Source organism: Lutra lutra, chromosome 1 (genome assembly GCF_902655055.1).
Source record: "Lutra lutra chromosome 1, mLutLut1.2, whole genome shotgun sequence".
NCBI classification, from domain to species: Eukaryota; Metazoa; Chordata; class Mammalia; order Carnivora; family Mustelidae; genus Lutra; species Lutra lutra.
In genome coordinates this window covers 162,846,291-162,860,416 of record NC_062278.1, presented here as the reverse complement: position 1 = coordinate 162,860,416, position 14,126 = coordinate 162,846,291, and the positions used below count along the sequence as shown (strand labels likewise).

Here is a 14,126-nt window from a genome sequence, read left to right as displayed (position 1 = left end):
TAAGTAGGATTATTTTCTTAATCTCCTTTTTAGATTGCTAATTTTTAGTGTATAGAAATGCAACTGATTTTGTATGTTTATTTTGTTTTCTGAAACTTTACTGAATTAATTTATTAGTTCTAACAATATTTTGTGGAATTTGTAGGGCTTTCTACGTAGAAGATCATGCCATCTGCAAATAGAGGTCATTTTACTTCTTCCTTTCTAATTCTGATGCCTCTTATTCTTTATTTTCTTTCTTCCTCCCATCTAATTGATCTTTCTAGGATTTCCATTACTATGTTGAATGAAAGTGGCTGGAATGGGCATCCTTGTCTTTTTTCCAAGGGAAAGCTTTCAGTCTTTCACTATTATGATGTTAGCTATGGGCTTTCACATCTGGGCTTTATAATGTTAAAGTGTAAGGTAATTTTCTTCTCTTCCCAAGTTTGTTGACTGTTTTTATTATGAAAAGATGTTGAATCTTGTCAAATGTTTTTCCTGCACCTATTGAGATAATCATGTGATTTTTATCTTTCATGCTGTTAATGTGGTGTCACATTTATTGATTTGTGGGTGTCAAACCATCCTTGCATCCCAGGGATGAATCCCACATGGTCATGGTGTATGATCCTTAATGTGCCATTAAGTTTGGTTTGCCAATTTTTAGTAAAAATAATTTTTGCATTTATATTTATCAGGGATATTAGCGTGTAGTTTTCTTTTCTTATAGTGTCCTTACCTAGCTTAGGTATCAAAGCAATTTTATCCTCATAAAATGCATTTGAGAATATTCCCTCCTTTTCAGTTTTTTGGGAGAATTTGAGAGGCATTGACATTAGTTCTTCCTTAAATGTTTGGTAGAATTCACTAGGGAAACCATCTGGTCCTGGGCTTTTCTTTGTTGGGAAGTTTTTGATTACTGATTCACTCTTCTTACTCATTATTGGTCTGTTCAGATTTTCAATTTCTTTTTTAAAAAGATTGTATTTATTTATTTGGGAGAGAGAGAGATACAATGAGAGAATGAGTAGGGGGAGGGGCAAAGGGAGAAGTAGAGACTCCCTGCAGAGCTGGGAGCCCAACTCAGGACTCGATCCCCAGACCCTGGGATCATGACCTGAGTTGAAGGCAGACACTTAACCAACTAAGCCACCCCTTTCTACTTCTTCATGATTCAGGATTGTAGATTATGTTTCAAGGAATTTATCCATTTCTTCCAGGTAATACAATTTGTTGATGTGTACTTGTTCATAGTAGTCTCTTATAATCATTCATGTTTGTGTGGTATCATTTATAATGTCTCCTCTTTCTTTTCTGATGTTATTTGATGCTGTTTTCTTTTTTCCTTAGTTAGCCCACCTAAAGATTTGTCAATTTTGTCTATCTTTTCAAAAATTTAGCTCTTAGTTTTGTTGATCATTTCTATTGTCATCTTATTGTTATTGTTGTTGTTTTGGTCTCTATTTTATTTATTTCTGCTCTGATCTTTATTTCCTTTCTCCTGCTAACTTTGAGCTTCAACTATTCTTCTTTTTCTAGTCCCTCATAGTGTAAAATTTGGTTGTTTATTGGATTTTTTCCCCCCTTAATGTTGGCCTTCATCACCAAACTGCTTTTTCTGTGTCCCATAAGATTTAGTGTTTGTGTTTCCATTTTTGCTTGTTTCAAGACATTATTTTATAATAGCTTAAGATTTCCAAAAACCTTGTGAAGACAGTACAGAGCATTCCCATATACTCCACATCAGTCACCTTATTATTAACTTCCTATGTTAGAATGGTACATTTGTCATGATCAGTAATCCAATATTGCTAGATTATTTTTAATTAAAGTTGATCTACTTTATTCAGATTTTCTTAATTTTTGTGTAATGTCCCTTTTCTATCCTACTACCCCATTGGGATACCACATTATATTTAGTCATTAGGTCTCTTCTAAACAGTGATAGTTTCTCAGACTTGCTTTGATTTTGATGATGTTAACATTTTTAGGAGTACTGCTCAGGTATTTTATAGTCTGTATTCATGTCCAGCTGTAGTCCAGTTCATGAAAATGGTTATATCTTTTTCATTTTATTTAGGTCTTTTAAAATTACTTTCAGCAGTACTTGTAGTTCTCAGTGTAAAACTCTGTTGCCTCCTTGGTTACTTTATTGCTATTTTATTCCTCTTGATGGTATTGTAAATGGAATTGTTTTCTTAATTTCTGTTTATTGTTAGTGTGTAGAAATGCAATGTATTTTCCAGTGTTGCTTTTGTACCCTGCAACATTGTTGAATTTGCTTATTAGCTCCAATAATATGTCAGGTTTTTAAAAATTACAGTATGTCAAAGTGTGTGTGTGTGTGTGTGTGTGTGTGTGTGTGTGTGATATCTTTGTATATGTGTGTGTATGTTCCAATAAAACTTTATTGACAAAATAGGCTGTCGCTAACTGATCTCTGCCTTAAACCAAAAGCCTGGGGATAATATGCTGTGATCATGCAAGAAAGAACTCAGCATATAACCTGGCAGTGCTTCATAAATGCGAAAATAAGCCTTTTTTCCCCCTCCTTCACTTCTTTTTCTTGATTCATAGCTTAAAGACAAATTTATAATTTTTCTTCTATTTAATAAAAATGTAAATATTTAAGGTGTGTGATAGTATGATTGATATACATTGTGAAATGATTATTATAGTCAAGCTAATAACACACTCATCTCACATAGTTACTTTTACTTTTGACAGAGCATCTGAGCCCTACTCTTTTAGCAAATTTCTACTATACATTGCAATATTATTAACTATAGTCACTCGATGTGCATTAGATCTCTAGAACTTATTCATCCTATATAACTGAAAGCTTGCCCCCTTGACCATAAGGTAAACCACCATTGCAATTGAGAATTCCATCTGGTGACAGTGAATTTGGCTTACTATTATTTTTGAGAGGATTTTAGCATTTATATTGATCAGGAATACTGGCTTGAAATTGTCTTTTCTTTCTTTTTTTTAAAATTTTTTATTTTTTGAATTTCTTTTCAGTGTACCAGAATTCATTGTTTATGCACCACACCCAGTGCTCCATGCAATACATGCCCTCCATAATACCCACCACCAGGCTCACCCAACCTCCCACCCCCTCCCTTCCAAAACCCTCAAATTGTTTCTCAGAGTCCATAGTCTCTCATCGTTCATCTCCCCCTCCAACTTCCCTCAACTCCTTTCTCCTCTTCAACTCCCCATGTCCTCCATGTTATTTCTTATGCTCCGCAAATAAGTGAAACCATATGATAATTGACTTTCTGTGCTTAACTTATTTCACTCAGCATAATCTCTTCCAGTCCCGTCCATGTTGCTACAAAAGTTGAGTATTCATCCTTTCTGATGGAGGCATAATACTCCATAGTGTATATGGACCACATCTTCCTTATCCATTTGTCTGTTAAAGGGCATCTCGGTTCTTTCCAGAGTTTGGCGACCGTGGCCATTGCTGCTATGAACATTGGGATACAGATGGCCCTTCTTTTCACTACATCTGTATCTTTGGGGTAAATACCCAGTAGTGCCGTTGCAAGGTCAAAGGTAGCTCTATTTTTAATTTCTTGAGGAATCTCCACACTGTTTTCAAAGTGGCTGCACCAACTTGCATTCCCACCAACAGTGTAAGAGGGTTCCCCTTTCTCCACATCCTCTCCAACACATGTTGTTCCCTGTCTTACTAATTTTGGCTATTCTAACTGATGTAAGGTAGTATCTCAATGTGGTTTTGATTTGAATCTCCCTGATGGCTAGTGATGATGAACATTTTTCTTTCTTTTTTTTTATTTTTTAAAGATTTTTATTTATTTATTTGACAGACAGAAATCACAAGTAGGCAGAGAGGCAGGCAGAGAGAGAGAGGGAGAAGCAGGCTTCCCGCTGAGCAGAGAGCCCGATGCGGGGCTCGATCCCAGGACCCTGGGATCATGACCTGAGCCGAAGGCAGAGGCTTTAACCCACTGAGCCACCCAGGCGCCCCATGATGAACATTTTTTCATGTGTCTGATAGCCATTTGTATGTCTTCATTGGAGAAGTGTCTGTTCATGTCTTCTCACCATTTTTTGGCATGATTATCTGTTTTGTGTATGTTGAGTTTGAGGAGTTCTTTATAGATCCCGGATATCAACCTTTTATCTATACTGTCATTTCGGAATATCTTCTTCCATTCTGTGTGTTGCCTCTTTGTTTTGTTGACTGTTTCCTTTGCTGTGCAGAAGATTTGATCTTGATGAAGTCCCAGATGTTCATTTTCACTTTTGTTTCCTTTGCCTTTGGAGATATATCTTGAAAGAAGTTGCTGTGGCTGATATCGAAGAGTTTACTGCCTATGTTCTCCTCTAGGATTCTGATGGATTCCTGCCTCACGTTGAGGTCTTTAACCATTTCGAATTTATCTTTGTGTATGGTGTAAGAGAATGGTCGAGTTTTATTCTTCTACATATAGATGTCCAATTTTCCCAGCACCATTTATTGAAGAGACTGTCTTTTTTTCCACCATATATTTTTTCCTGCTTTGTTGAAGATTATTTGACCATAGAGTTGAGGGTCCATATCTGGGCTCTCTACTCTGTTCCACTGGTCTATGCGTCTGTTTTGGTGCCAGTACCATGCTGTCTTGGTGATCACAGCTTTGTAGTAAAGCTTGAAATCAGGCAACATGATGCCCCCAGTTTTTTTTTTTTTAACATTTCCTTAGCAATTTGGGGTCTCTTCTGATTCCATACAAATTTTAGGATTGTTTGCTCTAGCTCTTTGAAAAATGTCGGTGGAATTTTTATCGGAATGGCACTGAAAGTATAGATTGCTCTAGGCAGTATAGGCATTTTAACAATGTTTATTCTTTTGATCCATGAGAATGGAATGGTCTTCCATCTTCTTGTGTCTTTAGTTTCTTTCATGAGTGTTCCGTAGTTCCTCGAGTACAGATCCTTTACCTCTTTGGTTAGGTTTATTCCCAGGTATCTTACGGTTCTTGGTGCTATAGTAAATGGAATCGATTCTCTAATTTCCCTTTCTGTATTTTCATTGTTAGTGTATAAGAAAGCAAGTGATTTCTGTATATTGACTTTGTATCCTGCCACGTTACTGAATTGCTGTATGAGTTCTAGTAGTTTGGGGGTGGAGTCTTTTGGGTTTTCCATATGAAGTATCACATCATCTGCGAAGAGAGAGAGTTTGACTTCTTCATTGCCAATTTGAATACATTTTAATTCTCTTTGTTGTCTGATTGCTGTTGCTGGGACTTCTAATACTATGTTGAACAAGAGTGGTGAGAGTGGGCATCCTTGTCGTGTTCCTGATCTCAACGGGAAGGCTGTGAGCTTTTACCCCTTTGAGGAGGATATTTGCTGTGGGTTTTTCATAGATAGATTTGATGAAGTTGAGAAATGTTCCCTCTATCCCTATACTTTGAAGTGTTTTAATCAGGAACAGATGCTGGATTTTGTCAAATGCTTTTTCTGCATCAAATGAGAGGGCCATGTGGTTCTTCTCTTTTCTCTTATTGATTTGTTCTATCACATTGATTGATTTGTGAATGTTGAACCATCCTTGAAACCCAGGGATGAATCCCACCTGGTCATGGTGGATAATCTTTTTAATGTGCTGTTGGATCCTGTTTGCGAGGATCTTGTTGAGAATCTTAGCATGCATATTCATCAGGGATATTGGTCTGAAATTCTCCTTTTTGGTGGGGTCTTTGCCTGGTTTGGGGATCAGGGTAATCCTGGCTTCATAAAAAGAGTCTGGAAGTTTGCCTTCTGCTTCAGTTTTTTGAAACAGCTTCAGGAGGATAGGTAACTTTCTTTGAAAGTTTGGTAGAGGGGTGCCTGGGTGGCTCAGTTGGTTAAGCGACTGCCTTCGGCTCAGGTCATGATCCTGGAGTCCCGGGATCGGGTCCCGCATCAGGCTCCCAGCTCCACGGGGAGTCTGCTTCTCCCTCTGACCTTCTCCTCGATCATGCTCTCTCTCACTGTCTCTCTCTCTCTCTCAAATAAATAAATAAAATATTAAAAAAAAAAAAAAAAGAAAGTTTGGTAGAATTCCCCAGGGAATCCATCAGGTCCTGGGCTCTTGATTTTTGGGAGGTTTTTGAACACTGCTTCAATCTCGTTACTAGATTTCAGTCTATTCAGGTTGTCAATTTCTTCCTGGTTCAATTTTGGGAGTGTATAGTTTTCCAGGAACGCATCCATTTCATCTAGGTTGCTTTACTTATTGGCATATAACTGTTGATAATAATTTCTGATGATTGTTTCTATTTCCTTGGTGTTAGATGTGACTCTCCCTTTTCATTAATAATTTTATTAATTTGGGCTTTCTCTCTTTTCTTTTGGATTAGTTTGGCCAATAATTTATCGATCTTATTGATTCTGTCAAAAAAACGCCTTCTAGTTTCATTGATGCATTCTACTGTATCTTTACTTTCTATCTCACTGATCTCTGCTCTAATCTTCATTATTTCCCTTCTCGTGTGTGGAGTTGGCTTAATTTGTTGTTGATTCTCCAGTCCTTTAAGGTGTAGAGACAGCTGGTGTATTGTGGATTTTTCAAATCTTTTTGAGGGAGGCTTGTATAGCTATGTATTTCCCCCTTAGGACCCCCTTTGCCATATCCCATAGGTTTTGGACCGAAGTGTCTTTGTTCTCATTGCTTTCAATGAATTGTTTAAGTTCCTCTTTGATTTCCTGGTTGATCCAAGCATTCTTTTTTTTTTATAATTGTATGAACATCAAATTTTTAATTTTTTTTTAATTTTATTTTTTATAAACATATATTTTTATCCCCAGGGGTACAGGTCTGTGAATCGCTAGGTTTACACACTTCACAGCACTCACCATAGCACATACACTCCCCAATGTCCATAACCCCACGCCCCCCTCCCAAACCCCCCCATCAACCCTCAGTTTGTTTTGTGAGATTAAGAGTCCTTATGGTTTGTCTCCCTCCCAATCCCATCTTGTTTCATTTACTCTTCTCCTACCCCCTTAACCCCCCATGTTGCATCTCCTCTCCCTCATATCAGGGAGATCATATGATAGTTATCTTTCTCCGATTGACTTATTTCGCTAAGCATGATACCCTCTAGTTCCATCCACGCCGTCGCAAATGGCAAGATTTCATTTCTTTTGATGGCTGCATAGTATTCCATTGTGTATATATACCACATCTTCTTTATCCATTCGTCTGTTGATGGACATCTAGGTTGTTTCCATAGTTTAGATATTGTAGACATTGCTGCTATAAACATTCAGGTGCACGTGCCCCTTCGGATCACTACGTTTGTATCTTTAGGGTAAATACCCAGCAGTGCAATTGCATGGTCATAGGGTAGTTCTATTTTCAACATTTTGAGGAACCTCCATGCTGTTTTCCAGAGTGGTGGCACCAGCTTGCATTCCCACCAACAGTGTAGGAGGGTTCCCCTTTCTCCGCATCCTCGCCAGCATCTGTCATTTCCTGACTTGTTAATTTTAGCCATTCTGACTGGTGTGAGGTGATACCTCATTGTGGTTTTGATTTGTATTTCCCTGATGCCGAGTGATATGGAGCACTTTTTCATGTGTCTGTTGGCCATCTGGATGTCTTCTTTGCAGAAATGTCTGTTCATGTCCTCTGCCCATTTCATGATTGGATTGTTTGTTCTTTGGGTGTTGAGTTTGCTAAGTTCTTTATAGATTTTGGACACTAGCCCTTTATCTGATATGTCATTTGCAAATATCTTCTCCCATTCTGTCAGTTGTCTTTTGGTTTTGTTAACTGTTTCCTTTGATGTGCAAAAGCTTTTGATCTTGATAAAATCCCAATAGTTCATTTTTGCCCTTGCTTCCCTTGCCTTTGGCGATGTTCCTAGGAAGATGTTGCTGCGGCTGAGGTCGAAGAGGTTGCTGCCTGTGTTCTCCTCAAGGATTTTGATGGATTCCTTTCTCACATTGAGGTCCTTCATCCATTTTGAGTCTATTTTCGTGTGTCGTGTAAGGAAATGATCCAATTTCATTTTTCTGCATGTGGCTGTCCAATTTTCCCAACACCATTTATTGAAGAGGCTGTCTTTTTTCCATTGGACATTCTTTCCTGCTTTGTCGAAGATGAGTTGACCATAGAGTTGAGGGTCTATTTCTGGGCTCTCTCTTCTGTTCCATTGATCTATGTGTCTGTTTTTGTGCCAGTACCATGCTGTCTTGATGATGACAGCTTTGTAATCGAGCTTGAAGTCCGGAATTGTGATGCCACCAACTTTGGCTTTCTTTTTCAATATTCCTTTGGCTATTCGAGGTCTTTTCTGGTTCCATATAAATTTTAGGATTATTTGTTCCATTTTTTGAAAAAAAATGATTGGTACTTTGATAGGAATTGCATTAAATGTGTAGATTGCTTTAGGTAGCATAGACATTTTCACAATATTTATTCTTCCAATCCAGGAGCATGGAACATTTTTCCATTTCTTTGTGTCTTCCTCAATTTCTTTCATGAGTATTTTATAGTTTTCTGTGTATAGATTCTTAGTCTCTGGTTAGGTTTATTCCTATCTTATAGTTTTGGGTGCAATTGTAATTGGGATTGACTCCTTAATTTCTCTTTCTTCTGTCTTGTTGTTGGTGTAGAGAAATGCAACTGATTTCTGTGCATTGATTTTATATCCCGACACTTTACTGAATTCCTGTACAAGTTCTAGCAGTTTTGGAGTGGAGTCTTTTGGGTTTTCCACATATAGTATCATATCATCTGCAAAGAGTGATAGTTTGACTTCTTCTTTGCCAATTTGGATGCCTTTAATTTCCTTTTGTTGTCTGATTGCTGAGGCTAGGACTTCTAGTACTATGTTGAATAGCAGTGGTGATAACGGACATCCCTGCCGTGTTCCTGACCTTAGTGGAAAAGCTTTCAGTTTTTCTCCATTGAGAATGATATTTGTGGTGGGTTTTTCATAGATGGCTTTGATAATATTGAAGTATGTGCCCTCTATCCCTACTCTTTGAAGAGTTTTGATCAGGAAGGGATGCTGTACTTTGTCAAATGCTTTTTCAGCATCTATTGAGACTATCATATGGTTATTGTTCTTTCTTTTATTAATGTGTTGTATCACATTGATTGATTTACGGATGTTGAACCAACTTTGCAGCCCTGGAATAAATCCCACTTGGTTGTGGTGAATAATCCTTTTAATGTACTGTTGAATCCTATTGGCTAGTATTTTGGCGAGAATTTTTGCATCTGTGTTCATCAAGGATATTGGTCTGTAGTTCTCTTTCTTGATGGGATCCTTGTCTGGTTTTGGGTCAAGGTGATGCTGGCCTCATAAAAGGAGTTTGGAAGTTTTCCTTCTATTTCTATTTTTTGGAACAGTTTCAGGAGAATAGGAATTAGTTCTTCTTTAAATGTTTGGTAGAATTCCCCCGGGAAGCTTCTGGCCCTGGGCTTTTGTTTGTTTGGAGATTTTTGATGACTGTTTCAATCTCCTTACTGGTTATGGGTCTGTTCAGGCTTTCTATTTCTTCCTGGTTCAGTTGTGGTAGTTTATATGTCTCTAGGAATGCATCCATTTCTTCCAGATTGTCAAATTTGTTGGCGTAGAGTTGCTCATAGTATGTTCTTATAATTGTCTGTATTTCTTTGGTGTTAGTTGTGATCTCTCCTCTTTTATTCATGATTTTATTTATTTGGGTCCTTTCTCTTTTCTTTTTGATAAGTCTGGCCAGGGGTTTATCAATCTTATTAATTCTTTCAAAGAACCAGCTCCTAGTTTCATTTATTTGTTCTGTTGTTTTTTTGGTTTCTATTTCATTGATTTCTGCTCTGATCTTTATGATTTCTCTTCTCCTGCTGGGTTTAGGGTTTCTTTCTTGTTCTTTCTCCAGCTCCTTTAGGTGTAGGGTTAGGTTGTTTACCTGAGACCTTTCTTGTTTCTTGAGAAAGGCTTGTACCACTATATATTTTCCTCTCAGGACTGCCTTTGTTGTGTCCCACAGATTTTGAACCGTTGTGTTTTTATTGTCATTTGTTTCCATGAATTTTTTCAGTTCTTTAATTTCCTGGTTGACCCATTCATTCTTCAGAAGGATGCTGTTTAGTCTCCATGTATTTGGGTTCTTTCCAAATTTCCTCTTGTGATTGAGTTCTAGCTTCAGAGCATTGTGGTCTGAAAATATGCAGGGAACAATCCCAATCTTTTGATACCGGTTGAGACCTGATTTAGGACCGAGGATGTGATCTATTCTGGAGAATGGTCCATGTGCACTAGAGAAGAATGTGTATTCTGTTGCTTTGGGATGAAATGTTCTGAATATATCTTTGATGTCCATCTGGTCCAGTGTGTCATTTAAGGCCTTGATTTCCTTGTTGATCTTTTGCTTGGATGATCTGTCCATTTCAGTGAGGGGAGTATTAAAGTCCCCTACTATTATTGTATTCTTGTTGATGTGTTTCTTTGATTTTGTTATTAATTGGTTTATATAGTTGGCTGCTCCCACGTTAGGGGCATAGATATTTAAAATTGTTAGATCTTCTTGTTGGACAGATCCTTTGAGTATGATATAGTGTCCTTCCTCATCTCTTATTATAATCTTTGTTTTAAAATCTAATTGATCTGATATAAGGATTGCCACTCCTGCTTTCTTCTGATGTCCATTAGCATGGTAAATTCTTTTCCACCCACTCACTTTAAATCTGGAGATGTCTTCGAGTTTAAAATGAGTTTCTTGTTGGCAACATATAGATGGGTTTTGTTTTTTTATCCATTCTGATACCCTGTGTCTTTTGATTGGGGCATTTAGCCCATTAACATTCAGGGTAACTATTGAGAGATATGAATTTAGTGACATTGTATTGCATGTAAGGTTACTGTTATTGTATATTGTTTCTGTTCCTTTCTGATCTACTAGTTTTAGGCTCTCTCTTTGCTTAGAGGACCCTTTTCAATATTTCCTGTAGAGCTGGTTTGGTGTTTGCAAATTCTTTCAGTTTTTGTTTGTCCTGGGAGCTTTTTTATCTCTCCTATTTTCAATGATAGCCTAGCTGGATATAGTATTCTTGGCTGCATGTTTTTCTCGTTTAGTGCTCTGAATATATCATGCCAGCTCTTTCTGGCCTGCCAGGTCTCTGTGGATAAGTCTGCTGCCAATCTAATATTTTTACCATTGTATGTTACAGACTTCTTTTCCCGGGCTGCTGTCAGGATTTTCTCTTTGTCACTAAGACTTGTAAATTTTACTATTAGGTGATGGGGTGTGGACCTATTCTTATTGATTTTGAGGGGGGTTCTCTGAACTTCCTGGATTTTGATGCTTGTTCCCTTTGCCATATTGGGGAAATTCTCTCCAATAATTCTCTCCAATATACCTTCTGCTCCCCTCTTTCTTTTTCTTCTCGAATCCCAATTATTCTAATGTTGTTTCTACTTATGGTGTCACTTATCTCTCGAATTCTCCCCTGGTGGTCCAGTAGCTGTTTGTCCCATTTTTGCTCAGCTTCTTTATTCTCTGTCATTTGGTCTTCTGTATTGCTAATTCTCTCTTCTGCCTCATTTATCCTAGCAGTGAGAGCCTCCATTTTTGATTGCACCTCATTAATAGTTTTTTTGACTTCAACTTGGTTAGATTTTAGTTCTTTTATTTCTCCAGAAAGGGCTTTTATATCTCCTGAGAGGGTTTCTCTAATATCTTCCATGCCTTTTTCTAGCCCGGCTAGAACCTTGAGAATCGTCATTCTGAACTCTAGATCTGACATATTACCAATGTCTGTATTGATTAGGTCCCTAGCCTTTGGTACTGCCTCTTGTTCTTTTTTTTGTTGTGAATTTTTCCGCCTTGTCATTTTGTCCAGATAAGAGTATATGAAGGAGCAAGCAAAATACTAAAAGGGTGGTAACAACCCCAGGAAAATATGCTTTAGCCAAATCAGAAGAGATCCCAAATCGTGAGGGGGGAGAACGGGGATAAAAAGGTTCAGAAAGAAAAAAAAAGAAAAAGAAACAATTAAAAAAAGAAAACCAATAAATAAAAAATATAAAAATGAAAAAAAATATATGTATATTAGATAAACTAGTTAAAAAACGTTAAAAAAGAAAAGGGTAAAAGTTAAAAAATTTAGCAGAAGAGAGAAAAAAAATTGAAAAAGAAAAAAAATTAAATTAACTGCAAGGCTAAAGAATCATGGGGAGAAAGCCATGAGTTCCGTGCTTTGCTTTCTCCTCCTCTGGAATTCCGCTGCTCTCCTTGGTATTGAAACTGCACTCCTTGGTAGGTGAACTTGGTCCTGGCTGGGTTTCTTGTTGATCTTCTGGTTGAGGGGCCCGTTGTAGTGATTCTCAAGTGTCTTTGCCCCAGGCAGAGTTGCACCGCCCTTACCAGGGGCCGGGCTGAGTAATCCGCTCAGGTTTGCTTTTGGGAGCTTTTGTTCCCTGAGCCTTTCCATAGAGTTCCGGAGGACGGGAATGAAGATGGCGGCCTCCCAGTCTCCGGCCTGGAGGTGCCGAGACCCTGGGGCCCCACTCCTCAGTGCGCCCTCAGAGAAGAGCGCCCAGTTACTCCCGTCACCCTGCCTCTGGCCGCGCTCCAAGCTGACCGAGCCTGCGACCGGTTCAAGGTAACCCCGAGCTGAGAGTCACTCCTCGTCTCTGTCTCTGTAGCCGGCTTCTCCCTTCTAATACCTGTAAGCTCTGCGACACTCAGACACCCCCAATCCTTCTGTGACCCTGTGGGACCCAAGGCCACGCTTACCCCACGTGGGCTTCACCCTGGTTAAACCTCTGGAGTGATGTCCCTCAGCGGAACAGACTTTTAAAAGTCCTGATTTTGTGCTCCGTTGCTCTGCCACTTGCCGGGAGCCGCCCCTCCCCCCGCAGTCTATCTTCCCGTTGCTTTGGATTCACTTCTCCTTTCAGTCCTACCTTTCAGAAAGTGGTTGATTTTCTGTTTCTAGAATTGCTGTTCTTCTTCTCTTCAATCTCCCGTTGGATTTGTAGGTGTTTGCAATCTTTAGCTAAGCTATCTAGCTGATCTCCCGCTACCTGAAGTAGTCTCAGGCTGCTACTTCTCCACCATCTTTACTCCTCCCCTAATCCAAGCATTCTTAAGCAAGGTGGTCTTTAGCTTCCAGGTGTTTTTTTGAGTTCCTTCCAAACTTTTCCTTGTGATTGAGCTCCAGTTTCAAAGCATTGTCATCTGAGAATATGAAGGGAATAATCTCAATCTTTTGGTATTGGTTGAGTACTGATTTGTGACCCAGTATGTGGTCTATTCTGGAGAAGGTTCCATGTGCATTTGAGAAGAATGAGTATTCTGTTGTTTTAGGGTGGAATGTTCTGCATATATCTATGAGATCCATCTGGTCCAATGTGTCATTCAATGCTTTTGTTGCTTTATTGATTTTCTGCTTGGATGATCTGTTACTGGGAGTGACGTGTTAACATCTCCTACTATTAATGTATTCATATCAATATGACTCTTTATCTTGATTAACAGTTTTCTTATGTAATTGGCTGCTCCCACATTGGGGGCATAAATATTTACAATTGTTAGGTCTTCTTTGTGGATAGTACCTTTAAGAATTATGTAGTGTCCTTCTGTGTCTCTGACTACAGTCTAATTTAAAGTCTAATTTATCTGATATGAGAATCACACTACCCCAGCCTTCTTTTGAGGCCCACTGGCATGAAAGATGCTTCTCCATCCCTTCACTTTCAGTCTGGATGTATCCTTAGGTTCAAAATGGGTCTCTTGTAGACAACATATGGATGGGTCCTGTTTTATCCAATCTGCAACCCTGTCCCATTTTATGGGTGCATTTAGGCCATTCACATTGAGAGTGATTATTGAGAGATACGTTTTTATTGACATCATGTTACCTGTGAAGTCTTTGTTTCTATAGATTGTCTCCATATATTTCTGTTCAGTGATACTCTTGGTTTTTTTCCTCTTTTATAGAACCTCCCTTAATATTTCCTGCAGTGTCAGCCTGGTGGTCACATACTCTTATAAACCTTTCTGGTCTTGGAAGCTCTTTATCTCTCCATCCATTTTGAATGTCAGTCTTGCTGGATAAAATATTCTTGGCTGCATGTTCTTCTCATTTAGTGCCCTGAATACAACTTGCTAGCCCTTTCTGGCTTGCCAGGTTTCTGTGG

General features: G+C 38.5%; 1 protein-coding gene across 3 annotated transcripts in view; it reads left to right on the top strand.

The window, feature by feature from the left end:
• The window catches only part of ALDH1L1 (aldehyde dehydrogenase 1 family member L1), a 143,124-nt gene that overhangs the window by 58,609 nt on the left and 70,389 nt on the right, over positions 1–14,126 (top strand). The window lies entirely within an intron of this gene.